This window comes from Eubalaena glacialis, chromosome 16 (assembly GCF_028564815.1).
Source record: "Eubalaena glacialis isolate mEubGla1 chromosome 16, mEubGla1.1.hap2.+ XY, whole genome shotgun sequence".
Taxonomy (NCBI): Eukaryota; Metazoa; Chordata; class Mammalia; order Artiodactyla; family Balaenidae; genus Eubalaena; species Eubalaena glacialis.
This window is the reverse complement of record NC_083731.1, coordinates 42,933,083-42,960,922: the sequence shown is the minus strand read 5'-3', so window position 1 is coordinate 42,960,922 and position 27,840 is coordinate 42,933,083. Positions and strand designations below refer to the sequence as shown.

The 27,840-nt window shown below is 34.2% G+C and overlaps 1 pseudogene; it reads right to left on the bottom strand.

Moving 5' to 3' along the window:
• Positions 1–3,546: 3,546 nt before the first annotated feature.
• Positions 3,547–27,840, bottom strand: part of LOC133076355 (WD repeat domain phosphoinositide-interacting protein 3-like) — an 85,846-nt pseudogene continuing 61,552 nt past the window's right edge.

The following is a 27,840-nucleotide window of genomic DNA, read 5'->3' as shown; positions in this document are numbered from 1 at the left end:
CATTCCCAATGATGAAAAACTGAAAGTATTTCCTCTAAGATCAGGAACAAGACAAGGATGTCCACTCTTGCCACTCTTATTCAACATATTTTTGAAAGTCCTAGACACAGCAATCTGAGAAGAAAAAGAAATAAAAGAAATCCAAATTGGGAAAGAAGAACTAAAACTGTCACTGTTTGCAGATGACATGATATTATACAGAGAAAATCCTAAAGATGCTACCAGAAAAATACTACAGCTCATCAATTAATTTGGTAAGGTTGCAGGATACAAAATTAATGCACAGAAATCTCTTGCATACAATACAATACAACAATGAAATACAATAACAATGAAAAATCTGAAAGAGAAATTAAGGAAACAATCCCATTTACCATTATGACAAAAAGAATAAAATACCTAGGAATAAACCTACCTAAGGAGGCAAAAGACCTGTACTCAGAAAACTATAAGATACTGATGAAAGAATCAAAAATGACACAAACAGAGATATATACCATGTTCTTGGATTAGAAGAATCAATATTCTGAAAATGACTATACTACCCAAGCAATCTAAAGATTCAATGCAATCCCCATCAAATTACCAATGGCATTTTTCACAGAATTAGGAAAAAGAAAATTACAATTTGTATGGAAACACAAAAGACCATGAATACCCAAATCAATCTTGAGACAGAGAAACAGAACTGGATGAAGCAGGCTCCCTGACTTTAGACTATACTACAAAGCTACAGTCATCCAGACAGTATGGTACTGTCATGAAAACAGAAATATACATCAATGGAACAGGATAGAAAACCTAGAGATAAATCTATGCGTCTATGGTCACCTAATCTATGACAAAGGAGGCAAGAATAAACAATGGAGAAAAGACTGTCTCTTCAATAAGTGGTGCTGGGAAAACTGGACAGCTACATGTAAAAGAATGAAATTAGATCACTCCCTAACTCCATAAACAAAAATAACCTCAAAATGGATTAAAGACCTAAATGTAAGTCTGGACAACATAAAACTCTTAAAGGAAACCATAGGAAGGACACCCTTTGACATAAATTGCAGCAAGATCTTTTTTGATCCACCTCTTAGAGTAATGAAAATAAAAACAGAAATAAACAAATGGGATCTAATTAAACTAAAAACCTTTTGCACATCAAAGGAAAGCATAAACAAAACAAAAAGACAACCTCAGAACAGAAGAAAATATTTGCCAATGAAGCAACCCACAAGGGATTAACCTCCAACATATACAAACAGCCTATGCAGCTCAATATCAAAAAAACAAACAACCTCATCAAAAAATGGGCAGAAGATCTAAATAGGGATTTTTCAAAAGAAGATATACAGATGGTCAACAAGCATATGAAAAGAAGCTCAACATCACTAATTATTAGAGAAATGCAAATCAAAACTACAACGTGGTATCACCCCACACTGGTCAGAATGGCCATCATCAAAAAATTTGCAAACAATCAGTGTTGGAGAGGGTACGAAGAAAAGAGAACCCTCCTACACTGTTGGTGGGAATGTAAATTGATTCAGCCACTATGGAGAACAGTATGGAGTTTCCTTGAAAAACAAAAAATAAAATTCCCATATGGCCCAGCAACCCCACTCCTGGGCATATACCTGTAGAAAACCATAATTCAAAAAGATACATGCACCCCATTGTTCATTGAAGCACTATTTAAATACAATAGCCAGGGCATGGAAGCAACCTGAATGTCCATCAACAGAGGAATGGATAAAGAAGATGTGGTACATATATACAATGGAATATTACTCAGCCATAAAAAGGAACAGAATAATGCCATTTGCAGCAACATGGATGGACCTAGAGATTGTCATCCTGAGTGAAGTAAGTCAGACACAGAAAGACAAATATCATACAATATTGCTTATATGTGAAATCTTTAAAAAGGGGTAAAAAGAACTTATTAACAAAACAGAAGTAGAGTCATGGATGTTGAAAACAAACTTATGGTTACCAGGGGATAAGAGGTTTGGGAGGGATAAATTGGGAGATTGAGATGGACATATACACACTACTATATGTAAAATAGATAACTAATAAGAACCTGCTGTATAGCATAGGGAACTCTATACTCTGTAATGGCCTCTATGGGAAATGAATCTAAAAAACAAAATAGTGGATATATGTATATGTATAACTGATTCAATTTGCTGTACACCTGAAACTAACACAACATTGTAAATCAACTATACTCCAATTTTTAATTTTTTTAAAAAAAGAAACATAACAAATAAGTGCAGAATTAATGTTAATAATTAAATACACATAAAAGTAACATGCATACTTTACATGGAAAGCCACATACAAAGTTAGTTGATTACACGAGAGTAAAGGAACTGGCAAAACTGAGAACTTGTTGCTGTAGAGTTTAAATATTTGCAACCTGAAACCAAAACCATAAAATTAAGTTTAAAAGGAATTTAAGAAAATTAAGTATATACCTCAAGTAATACTAACGATATAGAGCCCGTAACCTATTTTAGTTACCAAATGTTAAAAAAAAAGTTATGTTCCTCTCATTCCCAGAATGTTAGTGTGCAGCTATTCTTATAAACGTTGGGGAGATAAGAAAATGGTCAGAAAGGGCAGTGTAAATGGCAGGTTAAAGCATCCTGTTCCATGACAACAGAAATTGGGCACTGCTTTGTTAAGATGTCCAAAGTTTCTCTTCATAACCTCTAAATTGAGTGACACTTTCTTCTATGACTCATTCTATGCATTTCTCTGTTCTCTACGGGTAACAGAAACTCTCTTTTAACACCCCCTTCCGCCCCCCGCAGTTTCGTCAGGAGATCACAGGAGATACACAAGCGTTGCTCACAGGGTTGGCCTGGCGTTTGCCTTAATTCTAACAGCTCCAACACAAAGACGGGAACTCCCAAAATCGAGACACAACTACACTATGGATTACAACAGGCACGGAGGAGAGGCGCGAGACTCTCCGGGAAAATGCCTGGCATCTCAAACTTGGCAGTGTCTTTTTCCTTCATGTTCAGATGAGAGGATTTCCCACTTAAATCTGGTGATAATGTTTACCAGACGTTACCAGATCTAACATTTACCCTTTGCTTATTTCCCCATCAAAAACTCAGTAAAAATGATAGAATCTGTCACCAAAGACAAAATTCCATTTGTCTCTCCTTATCTCAAGAGACCCCTAAGGTTGTACGGAGCCCCAAATGCAAGTGCTAGGATCTGGTGGTACCACTGAAACGAACGTCACAGCTGATCTAAAGGTAACAAGCCAGCAGTCAGGCACGAGATGCTTGGAGCCCCTGGAGTGTCCACAGTGCCCTGATGAAGATTCTTTCCTTAATACTGGAGATGGAAAGCCTGGCTTAGGAAAAACAGACAGCCACTTACGGCTTTGAGACCAGAGTTCCCGGGCAATCCCTCCAACCCCTTACTTAAGAGGCCCCAGAGCGCAGGCACCAGCCCCAGGAGTTTGAGAGGCCCATTCAGCGCTCTTAGTGGCAATCTGCCGTGGGTATTGATTTTATGCCCAGTGAATAGTCACAGCCTGTCGTAGGTCATTTCTAAAAACTGTGCGTAGACGTCCCGCTTGCACTCCCTCTTGGGTTAAACAGGAATTTGTAGTAGCTGTCTCTGCACAAATCGCAATGACAGCATTTGGCTCTGTTCCAAAGGCACAAATGTATGAAGAGTCTGAGGGAACCTGATACTTTTAAAAACTCCACTTGGAACTGAAGTATTTTGGAAGGAAATTCACTGACGCCAAACTAGACTGTTTATTCCTTTTTTAAAACTTTGGCAGCAAAGTATGCAATGTGCCATGGTTTTCGGACTCACAGATGAGGAAAGCATCTTGATTGAAGTTAATGCAACAAATATTAGCTGCTTGAAATCCTCTTCATAGTTCCTGGATTAAATGCCCTGAAATATCAAGTATTCTTAGAAGGGTCCTCTTTGCATATGCGGTTCAAATTCTTGTTCCCTGGTGGTTGAGAGCAATGCAGCTCAGGACGCCCTTGTGGGCCGGAATGCCCACTGACGACTTCTTGGTGCTGGCCAGGTCTGTGAGTAAGCCTGTGGCCTGTGTGCCTGCCTGGGAAGGCAAAGGGGGAAGTTCTTACTATTAGACAGACATAGGAGATCTTTAGGGTTATAGAAGGTTTCAAAGACCTGCAATTGATGGGAATTGCATGTAAATGTAAACACCTTAATCAGAGTACAAAACAACCACAATTCTAGCTCAGCCTTGACTTCTGTAGAAAATCCTATGACAATAACAGTTTTCTTTTCCAGGTCATCTCAGATCATCACTTTGTTGGGAGGGTTTTTTCCCCCACCATCAACTAAAGCTAAATAGTGGCAGCAAAATAATACTTCAACATAGCCAACTCCTCCTTCTAGAAATTCTTGTTCTTTTTCTTTTGGTGAATTGGCGTTATAGACTTGGAAACCATTTTCGATCCCACATGCAAAGAGTCCATGGTCCTGGTTGAAGCCGGCATAGAGCAACCAGTAGCCCTGCGGGTTAGACCTCAGGAAGTTCAGGGGGTGGTGGCGGGGAGTCCGCCGAGCTTCAGTGCTGCCTGCTGCCCAGTGGGTCCTTATAGCCTGCACAGAAGCTCCATGGTTTCATTTTGCAAGTATTTATTAGATGCAGCTATGCAGGAGCTGCACTCACAGCAATGAACTGGTTCTTCCATAAAGCTCCTCATGTGAAAACACAAAAATAACACTTTTAGAATAATGTTCTGAGTTGCATGAGTACTATAGGTGTAAGAAGTCTAATGGCACTCTGACCTTTGGCATTTGGGAAGTGTTCTAGAACAAGGACTCATCTGAGCTAGTTGTGATTATTAGGTGAGAATTAAAAGTTCAGGTCTAGGTGAAATAATGATCACAGGCATTATAGCAAAGGCATGTAAATACACTGAACAGAAATATAAAAATGCATACAGTTAGTAATTCTGGAATGTTAATTTTGAGGTGTAGTGTAAGAGAACAGGGGGCACATGTGTAAGTAAGTCATGAGAAATATGAAAAACTTGAGATGACCATTTCATGGAACCTATAATTTTTGCTGTGGTTCTAGGGTATTTTTTAAAACCTTAATATAAGTCAGATTTGTGCTATAAAGATCACATTATAGATATGGTTTGGAGATTGTTGACAAAATACATTAAAAAGATGTACAATTAGGAGTCATCACAAAATTTCAGGAGATAAATTGTTAGTACTTGAGATAAAGCAATGACATTCCATTTTATGCAGTTGCAATAATTCATTTCCCTTTGCCACTGCCCTAACAGAGTCAACTTTTTGTTCAGGAATCCCCATTTCCCACATATCCTGTGTACACTGGAGAACACTGACCACATCCCTAGTGGGGGAGAGATGGTAGAGTTCACTGAAATGAACCAGTGATTTGTATCCCACTGGACAGGCATTGATTAAGTACTGAACATACAAAAATTATTTGCTCATTCTTGTTGGAAATGCTGGAACTGATGGGCTTTTTCTGGAGGTATGTGTGAGAACAACAACTGTTGAAACCACTACATTTACATATTAACAAATGATCATTGACAATCAGAATCACCAATAGAGTAAAAGCCATGATTTGTCACAACTCTACTTATAATTTAAACCACTTTGTGTTGGGTTTTGGTTACCTTCAACAAAAACATCCTAAATAATATTTGGAGTCATCTAGGTGATTCACAATCATATTTAGGCCATTTAGAAGATCTTGTCTCTCTTTGCCCTCTATAGGTTTTTAAGAATTATTACATTTTATAAAATCTGTGAAATTGAATAAGGCAAGTTTAGGTAGAAAGGAAAGCATTAACTTTCAATGTCCTTGCTTTAGCCTATTTTATCAGACCCTTAAAGTTATTTTTATTTTGTTTTGATGCCTAATTTTATATAGCATGTGAAAGCATATTTGTCTGCCAGGGCCTGGTAATTATTTTCGTAGTGATTTAATGATATTTAGTCACTTAACAAATAATATTCTCTACATGTTTTATATTGAATATATAAATGTGAATGTTAAATGGTAGTTTTTATTTTTCCTATATTCTATCATAAATATTAACAATATATGAACAATAAATGATTTGTATCTGTACTAGCATGAAATATAATTTTTTACTCAAAAACTATGATGAGTGACATAGTTTTAATTAGACCTGTTTAAAAAACAAAAGGAGCTATGGCTTCCTTGTTAAACAAACATTTCACTGGTTTAAAATTTAAAGCAGCTGTACTTAGCATGGCAAACAAGAACCAAGACCTTCTCTGACAACAATCTAATATCCAGCCTATATATTTTTTCTTTATTTCTTTTTTTACCGTGTGGCTTGCGCAATCTTAACTCCCCAACCAGGGATCGAACCTGGGCCCTCCGCAGTGAAAGCGCTGAGTCCTAACCACAGGACAGCCAGGAAATTCCCATACATTTTTCCTTATTCATTTATGACACTGCTATGCTGTACATAGTTGCATTTTCTTTAAAAGGTGCACACTCATCTCTTTTTGTCCTTTGCACATCTCTCTGTGTCTGAAAGGTTTTCCTTCCCACCTATTCTATCTGATGATCTACTTCTCATTTGCCAATCTTAACTAGATTTTACTTCCATGAACCCTCAATTGACTTTCAGAGGTGGCAGAAGTAATAGACTCCTTTCTCTAATATTTAATGACATGGTAATTGTACATGAGAAAGTAATCTGACCAATAGTATTCCGATAGCACTTTGAGTATATCACCATTATAATGCTCTGTATCAGCAGTGGATTTACCATAACCTAAATGGAAGACTCAGAGCTCCTTCACTTGCATTGGTCCCTTTGAAGTGCCTGTACATGGTTTTTTACTTGTACACTGTAATATTTTTCTTAAAAAGCTCCCCCCCACGAAATTAAATAAGCTTCCAACCTGGATGTACTCCTCACACTGTCTCATAGTTATCTGCCATTCTAGTCTGAAAGATTTCAATGAGAAGGATCTTGTATTATGCATGTTTATTTCTTTAGTGATACTCTGTTGTATATAACAGAATCAATAAAGATATGTTGAACAAATCATATCATTGACATGATGGAATTGAGTGTAAAACTGGAAAAAATATGAGAGAAAGACAGATAAAATTCCTTTAGGAAAGAAAAAAGAAGAAAAACTTGATACATTTACCTACCTGATACACCTAGAAGATAGAAAATGCTCATGTTACCCAATATAGGTAGACAGCCAAACTGACAACTTAATTTTTTATTAAAAATTCAGCTTCAAGTTTATGTAACAAGAAAATTTGGTTGGTGGGTTTAGTTTCTCAGATGTGTGGTTGTGTTTAACAGACAAAATCACTTTCACTGTTTTCAAAGTATGGAAAAGACTTCTAAAGAACATTGGGTTATTTGAGAGTATACCTTGGGGAAACAAGAAAAAGTGATTTCTCTGACACTACTCCATCAATATCAATAATCTACTCTGGGTTCACATGTACCTGTATTTGTAGTGGAAGAAAAATTGTCTATGATCAGTTTGTAAATATTTGAGGGTCAATTTCAATTGAACTAGAAATATAATTCAAAGCATGCAGTAACTGAGAAATTCATATCAACATTTTTATGAGATATTAAGTAATTTGTACTTATACTCTGGAAATGTTTACTCAAATCCCTGAGATGCAAAATGAAGTAAATTTAATGATCAGTAATCATATATTCTCTCCATTTCTCTTATCTCCTACTCTTCAGCCATTTCCTCTCTACACCCTATCTTAGCACATTCTTTATAGGTTTTTCCCTATAAACTAATATAATGTATGATTATATTAGTTAAGCTAAAAAGAAACATTAGGATGATTAATGTCAATATTTTTGAATGAATTATTTTTGATGATGCTTTACACTAAGTATCTGTTTTATGCTAATAGTTATCACACATTCACATTTTCATTTTGTTTTAAATTCTGTTTAATAATAAGCCATTGATCTTCATAAAAAGGGTTAAACCCCAAATTATTTCATTACTTATTAAAATGTCTTAGGTCATCTTAGTAATGACCCACTTTGCACATATATAAACGTGTGTGTGTGTGTGTGTGTGTTTAAACTATTTTCTGAGGTCTTAAACAATTAACTTTCAATGGAAACATAAATCTGAATATAAGGGAACAGGTACATTTTACATTATTACTATCCTCAGTTTAGTATAATATTCTTCACCAGTCTTAATTACTTCAATGACCTTCTTAACTTGACCAATTCAACTTTTTTCATTTGTAATTTTGCATAATAATAGGATAACTAGGCAATGCATGTGCCTAAACAAATTAGACATTTAAATAAAACTCATTATTCACAATTCATTAGACAAATTTTGTTTATTAATTTCAATCATCCATAGAATAAATTTCAACATTAAACATCATACTTTCTCCTTTTTGATTTAAATTTTTCACAATGTGAAATACAGTCAAATCCATATTAGTGATAAAACATTTATATTGTATTAAAAGGTATCATTTCAAATTCTCTGAGTTTGAAAGAAAATAAAATGTATTTGATAAGAACAAGGTAGAACTGAGAATTTAAATATCCTTTTGGAATTTTTTTTAAATTTGTATACAAACTTGTATGAATTTCATGGACTCTAGTTAAGTTGTCATAAGTGGTTGATGTCTATTGACCAAGATGACCTTAACACTTTCCTCAGCTTGACTAATCTTTAAAGAGTCTCCTTCTGTACTCTAAGCCCCTAACCTCCCTTTTCATAGAGCATTTACTTTAGAAAATTCTTAAGTTCTTTCTCTGCCACTTTGAAGTGTAAAGTTTTAATTTTTAATTTTATTTTTTTAAAGATTTTATTTTATTATTTATTTATTTATTTTATTATTTATTTTTGGCTGTGTTGGGTCTTAGTTGTAGCACAAAGATCTTCGTTGAGGCACGAAGGCTCTTTCATTGCACCACTTGGGCTCTTCGTTGTGGCTTGCGGAGTTCTCTCTAGTTGTGGCGTGTGGGTTTTCTCTTCTCTAGTTGTGGTGCAAAGGTTCCAGGGCACGTGGGCTCTGTAGTTGTGGTGCATGGGTTCCAGAGCATGTGGGATCTGTAGTTTGTGGCACACAGGCTCTCTGGTTGAGGTGCATGAGCTCAGTAGTTGTGGTATGCTGGCTTAGTTGCCCTGTGGCATGTGGGATCTTAGTTACCTGACCAAGGATTGAACCCATGTCCCCTGCATTGTAAGGTGGATTCTTTACCACTGGACCACCAGGGAAGTCCCATAAATTTTTTAAAAGCCAGTTTTACAACCCAGGAATATCTTTCTTAAGGATGTAGGAGACAACACTTTGAAATGTGACCATCAAGGAATGTGACCACCTTATATTCCAATTTCTGGGTGAAGGTAGGTGCCTAACTTCAGTAGTGTAATTGACATGCTTTCCTGAGGCAAGTCTTTTAAAAGGAGAAAGTAGAGTGTTTCCTTTCCACATCAAATTGGGATTATATCATAGACTCATGATGTCAAGTTGGGAAAAAATAAGTATACATTCCTCAAATTAATTATAATTATTTGGAAAATTGTGTTTGATGCTTCCCTTATACAAGTCTATTTGCACCCAAAAAGGATTGGCATAGAAGTCTCATGCCATCAGTCAACAACTATATATTGAGCACTTTCAATGTGCCAGAAATTGATCTTGCAACACATAAGATAGACAAGGTCTTTGCTGTCTTGAAACCAACAATTTTTTTGGAAGCACAACATAAAAAAGTAAATGGTGTTATGAAAAAAAAAAATAAATGAGGTGACAGAATAAATCCTAGAACTTTTATTCTAGGTGAAGTAGTCAGGTAAGGTAGCCCAAGTAGGTGCTATTTGAATAGAACTCCAAGTCTTAGAAGCTGCCAGGCCTTTAAAGATCCTTGAGGAAATATTTCAGCAGGCTTAAATGGAGGAATAGTGGTAAAAGAAGAAGTTGGAGAATGGGGTAGGATGTGAGCAGATCTTACAAGGATTTAAAGACCCTGGAAAACAATAATGCAGCAGATTCTAATAGTTAACAGCTTAGATGTGAGTGGAAATTCTTACTATGAATTTTCTATAATTAAGGAAATAAATGACTTAATAACTGGGAATGCTGGGGCTCATGAAATGCTTAACAGAGATCTACACTTTCTCAAATATCCCCCAAATATAATGTAAGTCTCTGGCCTGTGTAGGAAATAATTTATATATATTTTTACCTCATATAATTTTATAATTTATAATTTTCTTCTCTAAGCACACAATGCTTTTCCTTTTGGCAAAGTTCAACAGTCATGACTGTGATTTCTTTATATTTCTTGAAAAAATCTGTAAGGTCCTGAATTTAAAATTTGACCAGTAACTTCACTTTCACTTTGGGAAACAAATGAATAAAAATGAGTAACAGTTCTTTTATCCAAAATTCACTAAATAACCAATTGGTTAAAACAAAAATAAGAAAAACAAAGGTATACTAAAGGAAAATATTGGACATGAATTATTTGTAAAGATATATGTACTTGGATTTTTTTTTTTAAATTCACTTTTAATATAGTTTGCTATAGTATACAGGACATTGATTGGGATTCATGATTTGGAATCTTCCTTTTTTCTGTCTAAAAGAACTTGCATCCTTTGCCTAAACTTTTTGAATGTTAGTTTATTCATTGGCGTCCAAATCAAAGTGTAAAACTTAAGGCTAACTGCAATAGCACGTGTAGTTTATTTAGCCCATAGGGCTTAGCAGAATATAACTACTTAGAAAAAATATATATATGTATATATACACACACACACACACATAGTTCTGGTCTCTCTTTTATTTTAAACTTTATCTAATTCTTTTTCATTTTTCTTCAAGTTGTTAAAAATAGATGTTAATATAATTAAAATATTTGAGGATTCTCTATCTTTGTAATTGCTTAAGGTTATATTTGACCATAGTGATTATCCTATCAGGTGACCAAAGATAAAATCCTGTGTAACATATGGAATACAACAGTTCTTGAGAATCAAAAATGACAGCTGGAAAGTAAATTGAGTAATTATTTGAAAATTATACCAATATAGCCATCCACACCAACCTTATTTTTTCTTATTATTTTCTATTTTAGCTACATGAAATTTAATTTTATAGAACTTTACACAACTGGAAATTATTAGTTTTTATAACCTGTCTTCCTTACTAGACTGTATGTGATCTTAGACAAATGACTTTTATATCCACCAACACAAAACTAACACATAATACATGTTCAGCAAATAACTATTAAATGGATTAAAAATATATGTTATAAATAAGACACTTCTTGCTTTCAACATATCAGTTGGACATAAATGTGATTTAGTACATCATGTTGTCTTTATTACATACTATATATTCTTTTGTTTTTAATTAATTTATTAATTTATTTATTTTTGGTTGCATTGGGTCTTTGTTGCTGTGTGCAGGCTTTCTCTAGTTGTGGCGAGTGGGGGCTACTCTTCGTTGTGATGTGCAGGCTTCTCATTAGGTGGCTTCTCTTGTTGAGCAGCATGGGCTCTAGCACATTGGCTTCAGTCATTGTGGCACACGGTCTCTAGAGCACAGCCTCAGTAGTTGTGGTGCACAGGCTTAGTTGCTCTGTGGTCATACTGTATATTCTTTAACACAATAATAACCTAAACCTAATACCAGAATCTCAATTTAAATGTAACTGCTTAACTATAAACATGGGCTATATCTACAAAGTCACACAAAGAAATATTCCTAAGTTTAGAAATATTGACATGATACTTCTGGGTGTCAAGAATGATCTATAGAGCAAAGGAAGTCTTTAAAACTCTGATTTCAATATGATCTAAACAAGTCAGGGAACATTTGTCAGTTTTATTTGAGAATGTATTCCAAACTCCCAGAAAATCACTTGGCACATAGAAGTTGTGTTGTATTGGTATGGTGGGGATAATGGCGGCCTCCAGGAAGGCTCACACAATGAGTAGTTCCCAGAACTGCTGCTGCCAGTGTTCTTGTCCCCATGGTGAGCCACAGCCATCACCCCACTTCTGCAGGAGACCCTCCAACACTAGCAGGTTGACCCTGGTTCTATTCCATATCATCTTATCTCTGGGACACAAGGTGTCAGAACAGGCACTATCTGGAAGATTGTCAGTAGTTGTGGCAGATGGAAAGGAGAACATGATGAAGAAGGTGTTGGACATTAAAGCCTCCATCCAGAACTGACACTTCTGCTCACTCACTGGTCAAGCTAAAGAAAAAAGAAAAAATAAAGAAGCAAAAAGAACTACAATCCTGCAGCCTGTGGAACGAAAACCACATTCACAGAAAGATAGACAAATTGAAAAGGCAGAGGGCTATGTACCAGATGAAGGAACAAGATAAAACTCCAGAAAAACAACTAAATGAAGTGGGGATAAGCAACCTTCCAGAAAAATATTCAGAATAATGATAGTGAAGATGATCCAGGACTGCAGAAAAAGAATGGAGGCAAACATCAAGAAGATGCAAGGAATGTTTAACAAAGACCTAGAAGAATTAAAGAACAAACAAACGGAGATGAACAATACAATAAAAGAAAAGAAAAATATACTAGAAGCAATCGATAGCAGAATAACTGAGGCAGAAAAATGGATAAGTGACCTGGAAGACAGAATGGTGGAAATCACTGCCATGGAACAAAATAAAGAAAAAAGAATAAAAATAAATGAAGGCAGCCTAAGAGACCTCTGGGACAATATTAAACACACCAACATTCACATTATAGGGGTCACAGAAGGAAAAGAGAGAGAGAAAGGACCTGAGAAAATATTTGAAGGGATTATAGTCAAAAACTTCCCTAACATGGAAAAAGAAATAGCCACCCAAGTCCAGGAAGTGCAGAGAGTCCCAGGCAGGATAAACCCAAGGAGAAGCACACCGAGACACATAGTAATTGAATTGACAAAAATTAAAGACAGTGAAAACTTATTAAAAGCAACAAGGGAAAAATGACAAATAACATACAAGGGAATCCCCAAAAGGATAAGCAATGATTTCTCAGCAGAAATTCTACAAGCCAGAAGGGAGTGGCAAGATAAATTTAAAGTGATGAAACAGAAGAATCTACACCCAAAATTACTCTACCTGGCAAGAATCTCATTCAGATTTGACAGGGAGATCAAAAGCTTTACAGACAAGCAAAAGATAAGAGAATTAAGCACCATCAAACCAGCTCTACACCAAATACTAAAGGAACTTCTCTAAGTGGGAAACACAGAGAAGAAAAGTACCTACAAAAGCAAACCAAAAACAATAAAAAAAATGTTAATAGGAAAATACATATCAATAATTACCTTAAATGTGAATGGATTAAATATTCCAACCAAAAGACACAGGCTTGCTGAAATGGATACAAAAACAAGACCCATATATATGCTGTCTACAAGAGACCTACTTCAGTCCTAAGGACACATACAGACTGAAAGTGATGGGATGGAAAAGTATATTCCATTCAAAAGCCGGAGTAGCAATATTCATATCAGATAAACTAGACTTTAAAAGAAAGACTCTTATGAGAGACAAGGAAGGGCACTACATAATGATAAAGGGATCAATCCAGGAAGAATATATAATAATTATAAATATATATGCACCCAACATAGGAGCACCTCAATACATAAGGCAAATGCTAGCATCTATAAAAGAGGAAATCAACAGTAACACAATAATAGTAGGGAAATTTAACACCTCACTTACACCAATGGACAGATGAGCCACACAAAAAATTAATAAGGAAACACAAGCTTTAAAAGACACAATAGACTAGATAGATTTAAATGATATTTATAGGACATTCCATCTGAAAACAGCAGATTACATTTTCTTTCCAAGTGCACATGGAACATTTTCCACGATAGATCACATCTTGGGTCACAAATCAAGCCTCAGTAAATTTAAGAAAATTGAAATCATATCAAGCATCTTTTCTGATCACAACGCTCTGAGATTAGACATAAATTACAGGGAAAAAAACTGTAAAAAAAACACATAGAGACTAAACAACACATTACAAAATAACCAAGAGATCACTGAAGAAATCAAAGACAGAATCAAAAAATACCTAGAAATAAAAGACAATGAAAACACAGTGATACAAAACCTATGGGGTGCAGCAAAAGCAGTTCTAGGAGGGAAATTTATGGCTATACAATCCTACCACAAGAAACAGGAAAAAGCTCAAATAAACAATCTAACCTTACACTTAAAGGAACTAGAGAAAGAAGAACAAATAAAACCCAAAGTTAGTAGGAGGAAAGAAATCATAAAGATCAGAGCAGAAATAAATGAAATACAAACAAGGAAAACAATAGTAAAGATCAATAAAACTAAAAGCTGGTTCTTTGAGCAGATAAACAAAATTGATAAACTTTTAGCCAGACTCATCAAGAAAGAGGAGAGGACACAGATCAATAAAATTAGAAATGAAAAAAAAGAAGTTACAACAGACACCACAGAAATACAAAGCATCATAAGAGACTACTACAAGCAAGTATATGCCAATTAAATCAAGAACCTGGAAGAAATGGGCAAATTCTTAGAAAGGTATAACCTTCCAAACTGAACCAGGAAGAAATAGAAAATATGAACAGACCAATCACAAGTAATGAAATTGAAACTGTGATTAAAGATCTTCCAACAAACAAAAGTCCAGGACCAGATTGCTTCACAGGTGAATTCTATGAAACATTTAGAAAAGAGCTAACACCTATACTTCTCAAACTCTTCCAAAAAATTGCAGAGGGAGGATCACTCCCAAACCCATGCTATGAGGCCACCATCACCCTGTTACCAAAACCAGACAAGGATACTAAAAAAAAAGAAAATTACAGAACAATATCAATGATGAATATAGATGCAAAATCCTCAAAAAAATACCAGCAAACAGAATCCAACAACACATTAAAAGTATCGTACACCATGACCAAGTGGAATTTATCACAGGGATGCAAGGATTCTTCAATATATGTAAATCAATCAATGTGATACACCATATAAACAAACTGAAGAATAAAAACCATATGATCACCTCAATAGATACAGAAAAAGCTTTTGACAAAACTCAACACCCATTTATGAGTTTTTACTCTCCAGAATGTGAGCGTAGAGGGAAACTACCTCAATGTAATAAAGGCCATATATGACAAACCCACAGCAAACATCATTCTCAATGGTGAAAAACTGAAAACATTTCCTGTAAGATCAGAAACAAGACAAGGATATCCACTCTCACCACTCTTATTCAACATAGTTTTGGAAGTCCTAGCCACAGTAACCAGAGAAGAAAAAGAAATAAAAGAATGCAAATTAGAAAAGAAGAAGTAAAACTGTCACTGTTTGCAGATGACATGATACTATACATAGATAATCCTAAAGATGCCACCAGAAAACTACTAGAGCTAATCAATTAATTTGGCAAAGTTGCAGGATACAAAATTAATGCACAGAAATCTTTTGCATTCCTATACACTAACAACAAAAAATCAGAAAGAGAAATTAAGGAAACAATCCCATTCACCATTGCAACAAAGAGAATAAAATACCTACGAATAAACCTATCTAAGGAGGTAAAAGACCTGTACTCAGAAAACTATAAGACACTGATGAAAGCAATCAAGGATGACACAAACAGATGGAGATATATACCATGTTCTTGGATTGGAAAAATAAATATTGTGAAAATGACTAAACTACCCAAAGCAATCTACTGATTCAATGTGATCCCTATCAAATCACCAATGGCATTTCTTACAAAACTAGAACAAAAAATCTTAAAATCTGTATGGGGGCACAAAAGACCCCGAATACCCAAAGCAACCTTGAGGGGAAAAAACAGAGCTGGAGGAATCAGACTCCCTGACTTCAGACTGCACTAGAAAGGTTCAATAACCAAGAAAATATGGTACTAGCACAAAAACAGAAATATACATCAATGGAACAGGATAGAAAACCCAGAGATAAACCCACACACCTATGGTCAACTAACCTATGACAAAGGAGGCAAGGATATACAATGGAGAAAAGACAGTCTCTTCAATAAGTGGTGCTGGGAAAACTGGACAGCTACATGTAAAAGAAGGAAATTAGAACACTCCCTAATACCATACACAAAAATAAACTAAAAATGGATTAAAGACCTAAATGTAAGTCTAGACACTATAAAACTCTTAGAGGAGAACATAGGAAAAACAATCTTTGACATAAACCACAGCAAGATCTTTTTTGACCCAACTCCTAGAGTAATGAAAAGAAAAAGAAAAATAAACAAATGGGACCTAATTAAACTTAAAAGCTTTTGCACAGAAAAGAAAAAACATAAAAAGATGAAAAGACCACCCTCAGAATGGGAGAAAATATTGGCAAACAAATCAACAGACAAAGAATTAATCTCTAAAATACATAAACAGCTCATGCAGCTCAATATTAAAAAAAAACAAACAACCCAATCCAAAAATGGACAGAAGACCTAAATAGACATTTCTCCAAAGAAGACATACAGATGACCAACAAACACATGAAAAGATGCTCAACATCACTAATTGTTAGAGAAATGCAAATCAAAACTACAGTGAGGTGTCGCCTTACACCGGTTAGAATGGGCATCATCAGAAAATCTACAAACAACAAATGCTGGAAAAGGTGTGGAAAAAAGGCAACCCACTTGCACTGTTGGTGGGAATGTAAATTGTTACAGCCAGTATGGAGAACAGTATAGAGGTTCCTTAAAAAACTAAAAATAGAATTACCATATGACCCAGCAATCCCACTACGGGACATCTATCCAGAGAAAACCATAATTCAAAAAGACACATGCACCCCAATGTTCATTGCAGCACTATTTACAATAGCCAGGTCATGGAAACAACCTAAATGCCTATTGACAGACGAATGGATGAAGAAGATGAGGTACATATATACAATGGAATATTACTCAGCCATAAAAAGGAATGAAATTGGGTTATTTGTAGAGATGTGGATGTATCTAGAGACTGTCATACAGAGTGAAGTAAGCCAGAAAGAGATAAACAAATATCATATATTAACACATATATGTGGAATCTAGAAAAATGGTACAGATGAACCAGTTTGCAAGGCAGAAATAGAGACACAGATGTAGAGAACAAACATATGGACACCAAGGGAGGAAAGCAGGGGAGTGGGTGGTGGGATGAATTGGGAGATTGAGGTTGATATATATACACTAATATGCATAAAATGGATAACTATTAAGAACCTGCTCTATAAGAAAAAGTAAAAAATAAAAGTAAACAAAAGAGGTTTTGTTGTATTGATGTTAATGTGTTGTTTTGTGTGTTGAATATGTGTTGAATTAATGAATGGATTAAATTTCTCCTGTATAGGCCATTTGTATATGACATGAATCTCAACTTATCACAATTTTATGGATATATTTAATAAACAAATTTCAATATACCTGATATAATTTTAAATTGATATCACTGTGAAACTTAATACAGCTATACAAAAATATAATTTCATATCATGCTGCCCTTCAACCAATATTAAAAAAACAGAGAGAAAAAAATCAAACTGATGAAGCAATATTTGGAATTGTTTTGAATACCTTTTATAAAAAATTAGAAATAATCATAGAGATGGAATATAAAGCATTTAATCCCTGAGTCATAATTCAGTGTATTTATACCAAGGATTTAAGCAGAGTTAGAATAGTATATTACATACTTGCACTTTCAGTTGGAAGTGACAAAAACTCATCTCAAACTGGCTCATGTAATAGAAGGACAACTCTGACTTGAGGTGAGCTGGTCCATGTACTCAAATTTTATCATCAGGGCATAGTTTGTCTTGGTTTTGTCTTAGTTTGTGTGGATCTCATTGTTAGTCTCTTTCTTTTTATTGGAAAAATGCATTTTGAAGCTTACATCCTCTCAAATATGTAATGCTCCCTTGTGTCTCTGTGTCCTAAGATAAGCTATTGGTTTCCTAATGTGTTATTCTAATAAGAGTCATTGGTTTGGGTCTCCCTAGACAGGCTTGAGTCAAAAGCAATCTCTGAATGATTCAATGTGGCAGGAGCAATAGGATACCTTGACTAAGATTTCTGCTTGCTCCTGTGTCCTGCTGGTAGATTCCTACCTGCATAAATTACATGAATTCAGAAAGGGGGAAGAAATGTCTCTCTAAGGAGATACTATAGGGTTCTTACCAGACCAAGGAAGTGAATACACATCTGATGGAGAGTAAAATAGGATAGATATACATTACAAGGGATAACAAGTCATGCTCTCAATTTGCATAATGTTTAAAGAACTTCATAAAGTGGAAATTCTCTTTGAGAAGTGACATGGCAAGGCACTTGAGATGGGCTCACATCAATGGACAAGTTGTTCAAAAGTAGGCATGCTATCTGGCACAACACTGTTGCTAATGTTCTTTAGATTATTTTCTTGAAACACCTCCAAATTCCTCCGATAATATGAGCATTAAGTTATAATAAATATGTATAAAATAAAAACTCTCCTTCCCCACACACCAAAATATCTGTAGAAACTGCAGGTACAAGTTCATTGACTTGACAAATATTTACTGTGTTTCTATGGTACTCCAGGCATTCTGATGGGCAGTAGGATAATAATAATAATAATACAGTAACAACACAGAAATTTCTGTTGACAGCAAAGACTCTTCATTCTAGCAGAAGAGATAGACAACATTAAGCAAAAGATGGAAAAAAATTCTTACCTTTTCAGAGTGCGGAACTGAAGGTGCACATAGGATTACTGACAAAATGGAGAATGGGCAGAAGTCATATTTAATAGAGAATGGCTGAAGACTACCACACATTCTGGGATCAAGCAAACTCTACATAAATAACCAAAATAAAGGAAAAATGAAAAACTTATATTGTACCCAGAACAACAGTACATTCATGAGTTAGTGGAGAAGAACTTGAAAGAGAAAAAGCTTATTGCAAGTTATGAGCAGAGTTTACACCAGTGCGATTCACTTTGCATAGCTGTTATTGTAAATGAGGTATGAGATAAGCTATTATAAATTCGGGAAAAAAAACCCAAACTTCTGCTTAAAAGATAATACTACCTAAAATAAATTATATAACATCTATTAAAATTAAAATCAATCTCCCTCTCTCTCTCTAATTTCTTTCTATATTTTTTCAAATGATTTTTATTAACATTAGAACCTACCACGTGTTATATTGATCAGATCTATTTGTCAGTCTTCATATGTACTGTTAAAAATAAACTGAGGCACATTAAAAAATTTAAGAGTTTATTTGAGCAAAAATTTATTTGAATAGGGCAGCACGAAACAAGAAGTGGTTAGAAACACCCCCCAAACAGTAGCTCAGGAAGAGACTTCTATAGAGAAAAGGCAGAAGAAAAGCAAGGAAATTACTGAGTGGCTATAGCTTAAAATCTAATTGGCTGTTTGTGATTGGTTGTCCTTAGGTTTTGATTTGGTAACCTTTAGGCATTTACTGGTTTAGATTTTGGTTTGCTTATGTAGACTGCCACTGCATTAGAGCCACCTTAGTCTAATGGCCTTGTTAAATACATTTAACACTACTCACATGATATATAAATAGCTAAGGGGATTGTTATCATTCAAATGAATATTGATAAAGGTGTGGATTAGGAAAACCATTGATATTGAAAGTAACAAACATAGAAAAGTAGAAAATCAGGTTAAGAGCCCAGAAAAAACATGAGTGATTATTTCTGAAGTATGCCTTGCGGTAAACTTATACGGGCTTCAGTATGTGGAGAATCTGGGACTTGGATTGCAGTACCATTATAACCATTAGTAATGTGAAAACCACTACAAACCCAATCACAGGCAACTAAAACCACAAGTTTGGAAGTAAAATAGAGAAGAGAAATGTCCCCTTGCATCCCTCTAATACACCTATAGAAAAATAGATTTTGTCCTAAAAAGTGATTCACCCTCTAAAAGGAAGAAGGGAGAGGGGAGAATAATAAAAGTTTAATGAGTCACTGTGGACTCTAATGGTGATAATTAACTGAACTCATTTTAAAAGAACTTAATTTTATTAGAGTAGATTTTTAAAGTTGGTGCTATTAAATCATTTAATAACTTTTAAAATTTATTTTTCCTCTATTATATTTTTAAATGTTAGTAACTATCATAGTTACTGTTCATTCAAACACAGAATTTCTTCCTTGCTTGGTAGTCAGAATGGACTGCTCAGCTACCTTGAAGGGCTCATTACATCTCTACTTTTTACTTTACTTATACCAACCACAGAGAAGCCTAAAGGGGATTATGAGTTCATTCACACAAATTATTCGAGTAGTCAAAATCTCTGTGAATGTCTTTTGTCAGAGAGAATCATTCCGTAACTGTAAAAGTACAACATATTCTTTGTTAATCTTTCCCTTGGCTTCCTTTTATTGCTTCTGATGAGGTGAACATGCAGCACTTCATTCTCAAATTACCCATGCATTCTACAGCACTAAGTTTAAAAAAAAAAAAAAAAAGTAGAGAGAACTGCATATGTTCCAAGTACCTCAGACTGTAAAAACTGTATTAATGTGATGGGTCATACATATTAGAATTTTTTCTATTAATTATTTAATATTTCTTTAGATGAATAACAAATTACAAATACTGAGCAGCTCTGGGAACTGAAATAGAGGAGAAAGAACTTGTTAGATGTTTTTTAATTTGAACATATCTCATACTTTAAGGATGAAGAGAAAAGATTTTGACCATGATGAAAATCCCTGACTAGAAATTGTAGTTTGCTTTGACAGAACAAAACACTTCTGTGGACACAGATATATTTGACAGACATACCGCAGAATGATTAAAGCTCTTAGAGTCATTTCTTATGATTTGCTTTATAAAATTTTTTTCAATAAAATAATTTTTTTCAATAAAAATTTTTTACATTGAAAACCATTTTCACCTAACCCCCCACTTATACTATTGTAGGGGATAAATTCAGAATATCTAAAAACATCATCATTTAACCAGGACAATTGTTAATTTCTCTGAAAATAATCTTTGGTAGAGATATTGTCATGTCAGTAACTTGTTTCCTTTGTTTTTGTTCCATCTGTCTTTTAAGCTTGTATGTCACAATCCCTGTGAATTTATTTTAGTAGGAAAACTTTCTTTTTATCTTAGAATATAGTTTCTATTTACTAAAAGAAATGTGTGGGAAAGGTAAGTAAACATATAAGATACAATCTGAGGAATGTTCAAAACATACTTATTATAAGTATTCATTTATGTAGAAATCAAAAATACATAATACATTTTTTTCAGTAATTTAGTGAGATTTATTCTTGTTTTTGAACAGAATTGCAACCAGAGCAGAGGAAAACCCTCACATTTAGGTAATCTCATTCAATGTTATATTTGTGATGTAGGAACAAATAAAAATTAAAAATAGGAGGCTTAATTTTCCCTGTTGAAAATAAGGAAAGAGGTTAGAAAATTTACAATTGCAAGTACTTTCTTCTTTCTTTAAAACATATGTAAATCTTTTTGAAAACCAGATAGACCTTTGTCATCTTTATGACCCAGTGATGGCTTTTTCAAGGACTCAGGAACCATCTCACTGAAATGTAAACATCAAGGAAGATGGAACGCCTACCTCCCAGTTTCTCTATCTCCCACCCTAAAGTTATACAAAATGTATTATTCCTCTGGGCAAGCCACTTAGCTAACACAGAGGGTAATCCCTTCTACCACGTGAATCTAGGATGAATCTATGGGTGAAGAATGATGCTGTCAAGCCCTCTTAGTTGAAGACTAGTTATTATTTATCTTGAGAACATGTCTTCTTGATTCTATAAAAGGTGAGATTTCTTTCTAATTTTGCAATCTCTTAGCGACTTGCCTGTCATGTGCATCACATGGTGGTTTAATGCTTTTTTCAATAAAATTTTCTTTGCTTACTACCTTTACAGAGAGGTTTTCTTGGTTGGAAGAAGATATTGTTTTTAATTATATTTCCTCAGCACAGGTCATTCTTAGACATCTTTGTCTCTTTTTCTGTCATGATTTGCTTCATGATCAAAAGATATAAAGAGATCCGTGTGGATAAACATTTTAACTAAAATTTTCTTAACATTTATGGAAACAGTAGTACTGAAAAGTTTATGTATCAGGAAATGTTTTATAGAACCACTGAAATAGATTTTAGCCTGTAAGATTGCCAGTCATTTATGGAAGACTATTTTTAGAGCAGTTTTGGTTTTAAAGCAAATTAAGAGAAAGTTACAATAATTTCCCATATACCTTCTGCCACTACCCATGTATAGCCTCCACCATTAATAACATCGTTCGCTGAAAATGTGCTTTTTTTTTTTTAACTAAAGATGGACCAATGTTGACACATCATAATCACCCAAAGTTCATAATTAAACTTAGGTCTCAATCTTGGTGCTGAATATTCTATGAGCTTGGACAAATGTATGTATAATGATTTCAGTCATTTTTTTTTTTACTTCAATATCTTTTATTATTTTATTGGAGTATACTTGTTTTACGATGCTGTGTTAGTTTCTACTGTACAGTGAAGTGGAGTTCTCTGTGCTATACAACAGGTTGTCATTCGTTATCTATTTTATACATATTATTTAGTGTATATATGTCAGTCCAATCTCCCAATTCATTATGTCCATAGGTTTGTTCTCTATGTCTGTGTCTCTATTTCTTCCTTGAAACAGATACACCTGTACCATTTTTCTAGATTCCACATATATGCGTTAATATATGATATTTGTTTTTCTCTTTCTAACTTACTTCACTCTGTATGACAGTCTCTAGGTCCATCCACGTCTCTACAAATGACCCAATTTCATTCTTTTTATGGCTGAGGAATATGCCATTGTATACATGTATCACATCTTCTTTATCCATTCATCTGTCAATGGGCATTTAGGTTGCTTCAATGACCTGGCTATTGTAAATAGTGCTGTAATGAACATTGGGGTGCTTGTGTATTTTTCAGTTATGGTTTTCTCTGAGTATATGCCCAGTAGTGTGATTGCTGGGTCATATGGTAGTTTTATTTTTTGTTTTTTAAGGAACCTACAAACTGTTCTCCACAGTGGCTGTATCAATTTTCATTCCCACCAACAGTGTAAGAGGGTTCCCTTTTCTCCACAAACCTCTCCAACATTTATTATTTGTAGACTTTTTGATGATTGCCTTTCTGACCAGTGTGAGGTGATACCTAATTGTAGTTTTGATTTTCATTTCTCTAATAATTAGTGATCTTGAGCATCTTTTCATGTGCCTCTTTGCCATCTGTATGTCTTCTTTGGAGAAATGTCTGTTTAGGTCTTCTGCCCATTTCTTGATTGGGTTGTAATTTTTTTGACATTGAGCTGCATGAGGTGTTTGTATATTTTGGAGGTTAACCCTTTGTCCACTGATTTATTTGCAATTATTTTCTCCCATTCTGAGGGTTGTCTCTTCATCTTGTTTATGGTTTCCTTTGCAGTGCAGAAGCTTTGAAGTTTCATTAGATCTTATTTGCTTATTTTTGTTTTGATTTCCATTACTCTAGAAAGTGGGTCAAAAAATATCTTGCTGTGATTTATGTCAAAGAATGATCTTCCTATATTTTCCTCTAAGAGTTTGATAGTGTCTGGTCTTACATTTAGGTCTTTAATCCATTTTGAGTTTATTTTTGTGTATGGTGTTAGGGAGTGTTCTCATTTCATTCTTTTACATGTAGCTGTCCAGTTTTCCCAGCTCCACTTATTGAAGAGACTGTCTTTTCTCCATTGTATATCCTTGCCTCTTTTGTCATAGATTAGTTGACCATAGGTGTGTGGGTTTATCTCTAGGCTTTCTATCCTGTTCCATTGATGTATATTTCTGTTTTTGTGTCAGTATCATACTGTCTTGATGACCGTAGCTTTGTAGTATAGTCTCAAGTCAGGGAACATGATTCCTCCAGCTCCGTTTTTCTGTTTCAAGATTGCTTAGGCTATTCAGATCTTTTGTGTTTCCATACAAATTGTAAAATGTTTTGTTCTAATTCTGTGAAAAATGCCATTGGTAATTTGATAGGGATTTCATTGAATCTGTAGATTGCTTTGGGGAGTACAGTTATTTTCACAATACTGATTCTTCCAATCCTAGAACACCATATATCTCTCCATCTGTTTATGTCATCTTTGATTACTTTCATCAGTGTTTTATAGTTTTGTGGGTACAGGTCTTTTACCTCCTTAGGTAGGATTATTCGTAGGTATTTTCTTTTTTTTTTTTTTTGTTGCATTGGTGAATGTGATTGTTTCCTCAATATCTCTTTCTGATCTTTCATTGTTAGTGTATAGGAGTGCAAGGGATTTCTGTGCATTAATTTTGTATGCTGCAACTTTACCAAATTAATTGATTAGCTCTAGTAGTTTTCTGTTGGCAACTTTAGGATTTTCTATGTATATTATCATGTCATCTGCAAACAGTGATAAGTTTACTTCTTCTTTTCCAATATGTATTCATTTTATTTGTTTTTCTTCTCTGGTTGCTGTGGCTAGGCCTTCCAAAACTATGTTGAATAAGAGGGGCAAGAGTGGACATCCTTGTCTTGTTCTTGAACTTAGTGGAAATGCTTTCAGTTTTTCACCATTTAATATGATGTTTGCTGTGTGTTTGTCATATATGGCCTTTATTATGTTGAGGTAGGCTCCCTCTATGTGCATTTTCTGGAGAGTTTTTATCATAAATTCGTGTTGAATTTTGTCAAAAGCCTTTTCTGCATCTACTGAGATGATCATATGGTTTTTATTCCTTAATTTGTTAATATCGTGTATCACATTGATTGATTTGCATATATTGAAGAATCTTTGCATTCCTGGGATAAATCCCACTTGATCATGGTCTATGATCCTTTTAATGTGGTGTTGGATTCTCTTTGCTAGTATTTTGTTGAGGATTTTTGCATATATGTTCATCAATTATATTGGTCTGTAATTTTCTTTTTTGATGATATCTTTGTGTGGTTTTGGTATCATGGTGATGGTGGCCTCATAGAATGAGTTTGGGAGTGTTCCTCCCTCTGCAATTCTTTCAAAGAGTTTGAGAAAGATGGGTGTTAGCCTTTCTCTAAATGTTTGATAGAATTCACCTGTGAAGCCATCTTGTCCTGAACTTTTGTTTGTTGGAAGATTTTTAATAAAAGTTTCAATTTCATTACTTTTGATTGGTCTTTTTATATTTTCTATTTCTTCCTGGTTCTGTCTTGGAAGGTAATACCCTTCTAGTAATTTGTCCATTACTTCCAGGTTGTCCTTTTATTGGCATATAGTTGCTTGTAGTTGTCTCTTATGATCCTTTGTATTTCTGTGGTGTCCATTGTACTTTACCCTTTTTCAATTCTAATTTTAGTGATGTGAGTCCTCTCCCTGTTTTTCCTGAAGAGTCTAGCTAAAGGTTTATCAATTTTCTTTACCTTCTCAAAGAAACAGATTTTAGTTTTATTGATCTTTCCTATTGTTTTCTTCTATTTCATTTATTTTTGTTCTGATCACTATGATTTCTTTCCTTCTACTAACTTTGTGGTTTTTTGTTCTTCTTTCTCTAGTTCCTTTATGTGTAAGGTTAGACTGTTTATTAGAGATTTGTCTTGTTTATTGAGGTAGGATTGTATTGCTATAAAATTCCCTCTTAGAACTGCTTTTGATTCATCCCATAGATTTTGGGTCATTGTGTTTTCACTGTCATTTGTCTCTAGATATTTTTTGATTTCCTCTTTGATTTCTTCAGTGATCTCTTGGTTATTTAGTAGCACATTGGTTAACCTCCATGTATTTGTGTTTTTTACAGTTTTTTTATTTTCCTGTTATTGATTTCTCATCTCATGACGTGTGGTCAGAAAAGGTGCTTGATACGATTTCAAATTTCTTAAATTTACCAAGGCTTGATTGGTGAGGCAAGATGTGATCTATCTTGGAGAATGTTCCATGTGCACTTGAGAAAAAAGTGTATTCTTCTACTTTTGTGTGAAATGTCCTATAATATATCAATTAAGTCTATCTTGTCTTTTGTGTCAATTAAACATTGTGTTTCCTTATTTATTTTCTGTCTGGATGATCTGTCCATTGGTGTAAGTGGGGTATTAAAGTCCCCCACTATTATTGTGTTACTGTCAATTTTGCCTTTTATGGCTGTTAGCATTTACCTTATGCATTGAGGTGCTCCTATGTCAGGTGCATAAATATTTATAATTGTTATGCTTTTTTCTTGGTTTGATCCCTTGATCATTATGTAGTGTCCTTACTTTTCTCTTGTAACTGTCTTTCTTTTAAAGTCTAGTTTATCTGATATGAGTATTGCTGGAGTAGCTACTCCAGCTTTCTTTTGATTTCCATTTGCATGGAACATCTTTTTCCATCCACTCACTTTCAGTCCATATGTCCCTAGGTCTGAAGTATTCTTTTGTAAATAACATATATATGGGCCTTGTTTTTGTATCCATTCAGCCAGTCTGTGTCTTTTAGTTGGAGCATTTAATCCATTCACTTTTAGGGTAATTATTGATACATATGTTCCTATTACCATTTTCTTAATTGTTTTGTGTTTGTTTTTGTTGGTCCTTTTCTTCTCTTGTCTTACCTGCTTAGAGAAGTTCCTTTAACATTTGTTGTAGAGCTGTTTTGGTGATGTTGAATTCTCTTATTTTTTGCTTGTCTGTAAATCTTTTGATTTCTCTATCAAATCTGAATAAGATCTTTGCTGGGTAAAGTAATCTTGGTTGTAGGTTTTTCCCTTTCATCACTTTAAATATATCCTGCCACTCCCTTCTAACCTACAGAGTTTGTACTGAAAGATCAACTGATAACCTTATGGGGATTCCTATATATATATATATATGGGGATTATATATTCTTATATACATGGGGATTCCTATATATATATATGAGATAATGCCATTTGCAGCAACATGGCTGGACCTGGAGATTATCTTACTAAGTGAAGTAAGCCAAACAGAGAAAGACAAATATCATATGATATCACGTATATGTGGAATCTTAAAAAAGGATACAAAAGAACTTATTTACAAAACAGAAGTAGACTTACAGACATAGAAACAAATTTATGGTTACCAAAGGGGAGGGAGAGAGAGGGGTAAATTAGGAGTTTGGCATTAAAATATACACACTACTATTTTGTAATAACCTATAATGGAAGAAAATGTAAGAAAGAATATATGATATCACTTATGTGTGGAATCTAAATAAAAGATACAAGTTAACTTATTTACAGAACAGAAACAGATTTACAAACCTAGAACACAAATTTATGGTTACAAAAGGGGGAAGAAGAGGGGAGAGATAAATGAGGAATTTGTGATTAGTAGATACACACTACTATATATAAAATAAACAACAAGCACCTACTGTATAACACAGGGAACTATACACAACATCTTGTAATAACCTATAATGGAAAAGAATCTGAAAAAGCATACTTTGTACACCTGTATTATGCTGTACACCTGAAACATTGTAAATCAACTATACCTCAATAAAATAAAATTTCAAAAAAAGAATATATATATAGTATTAATTCTGATTAAATATAGTTGATTTACAATGTTGTGTAAGTTTATAAAATTATAATAATAAAAATTGAATTAAAAAAATTAAAATAAACAACCCAGAAGTATCAAATAAATACCTCATATCTTATTTTTATAGCTCTGTTCTCTATTTGAATTCATATGGCAGTATTGTTTTTTTTTTTTTAATTAATTTGGACCTACTTTAATAAAGAAG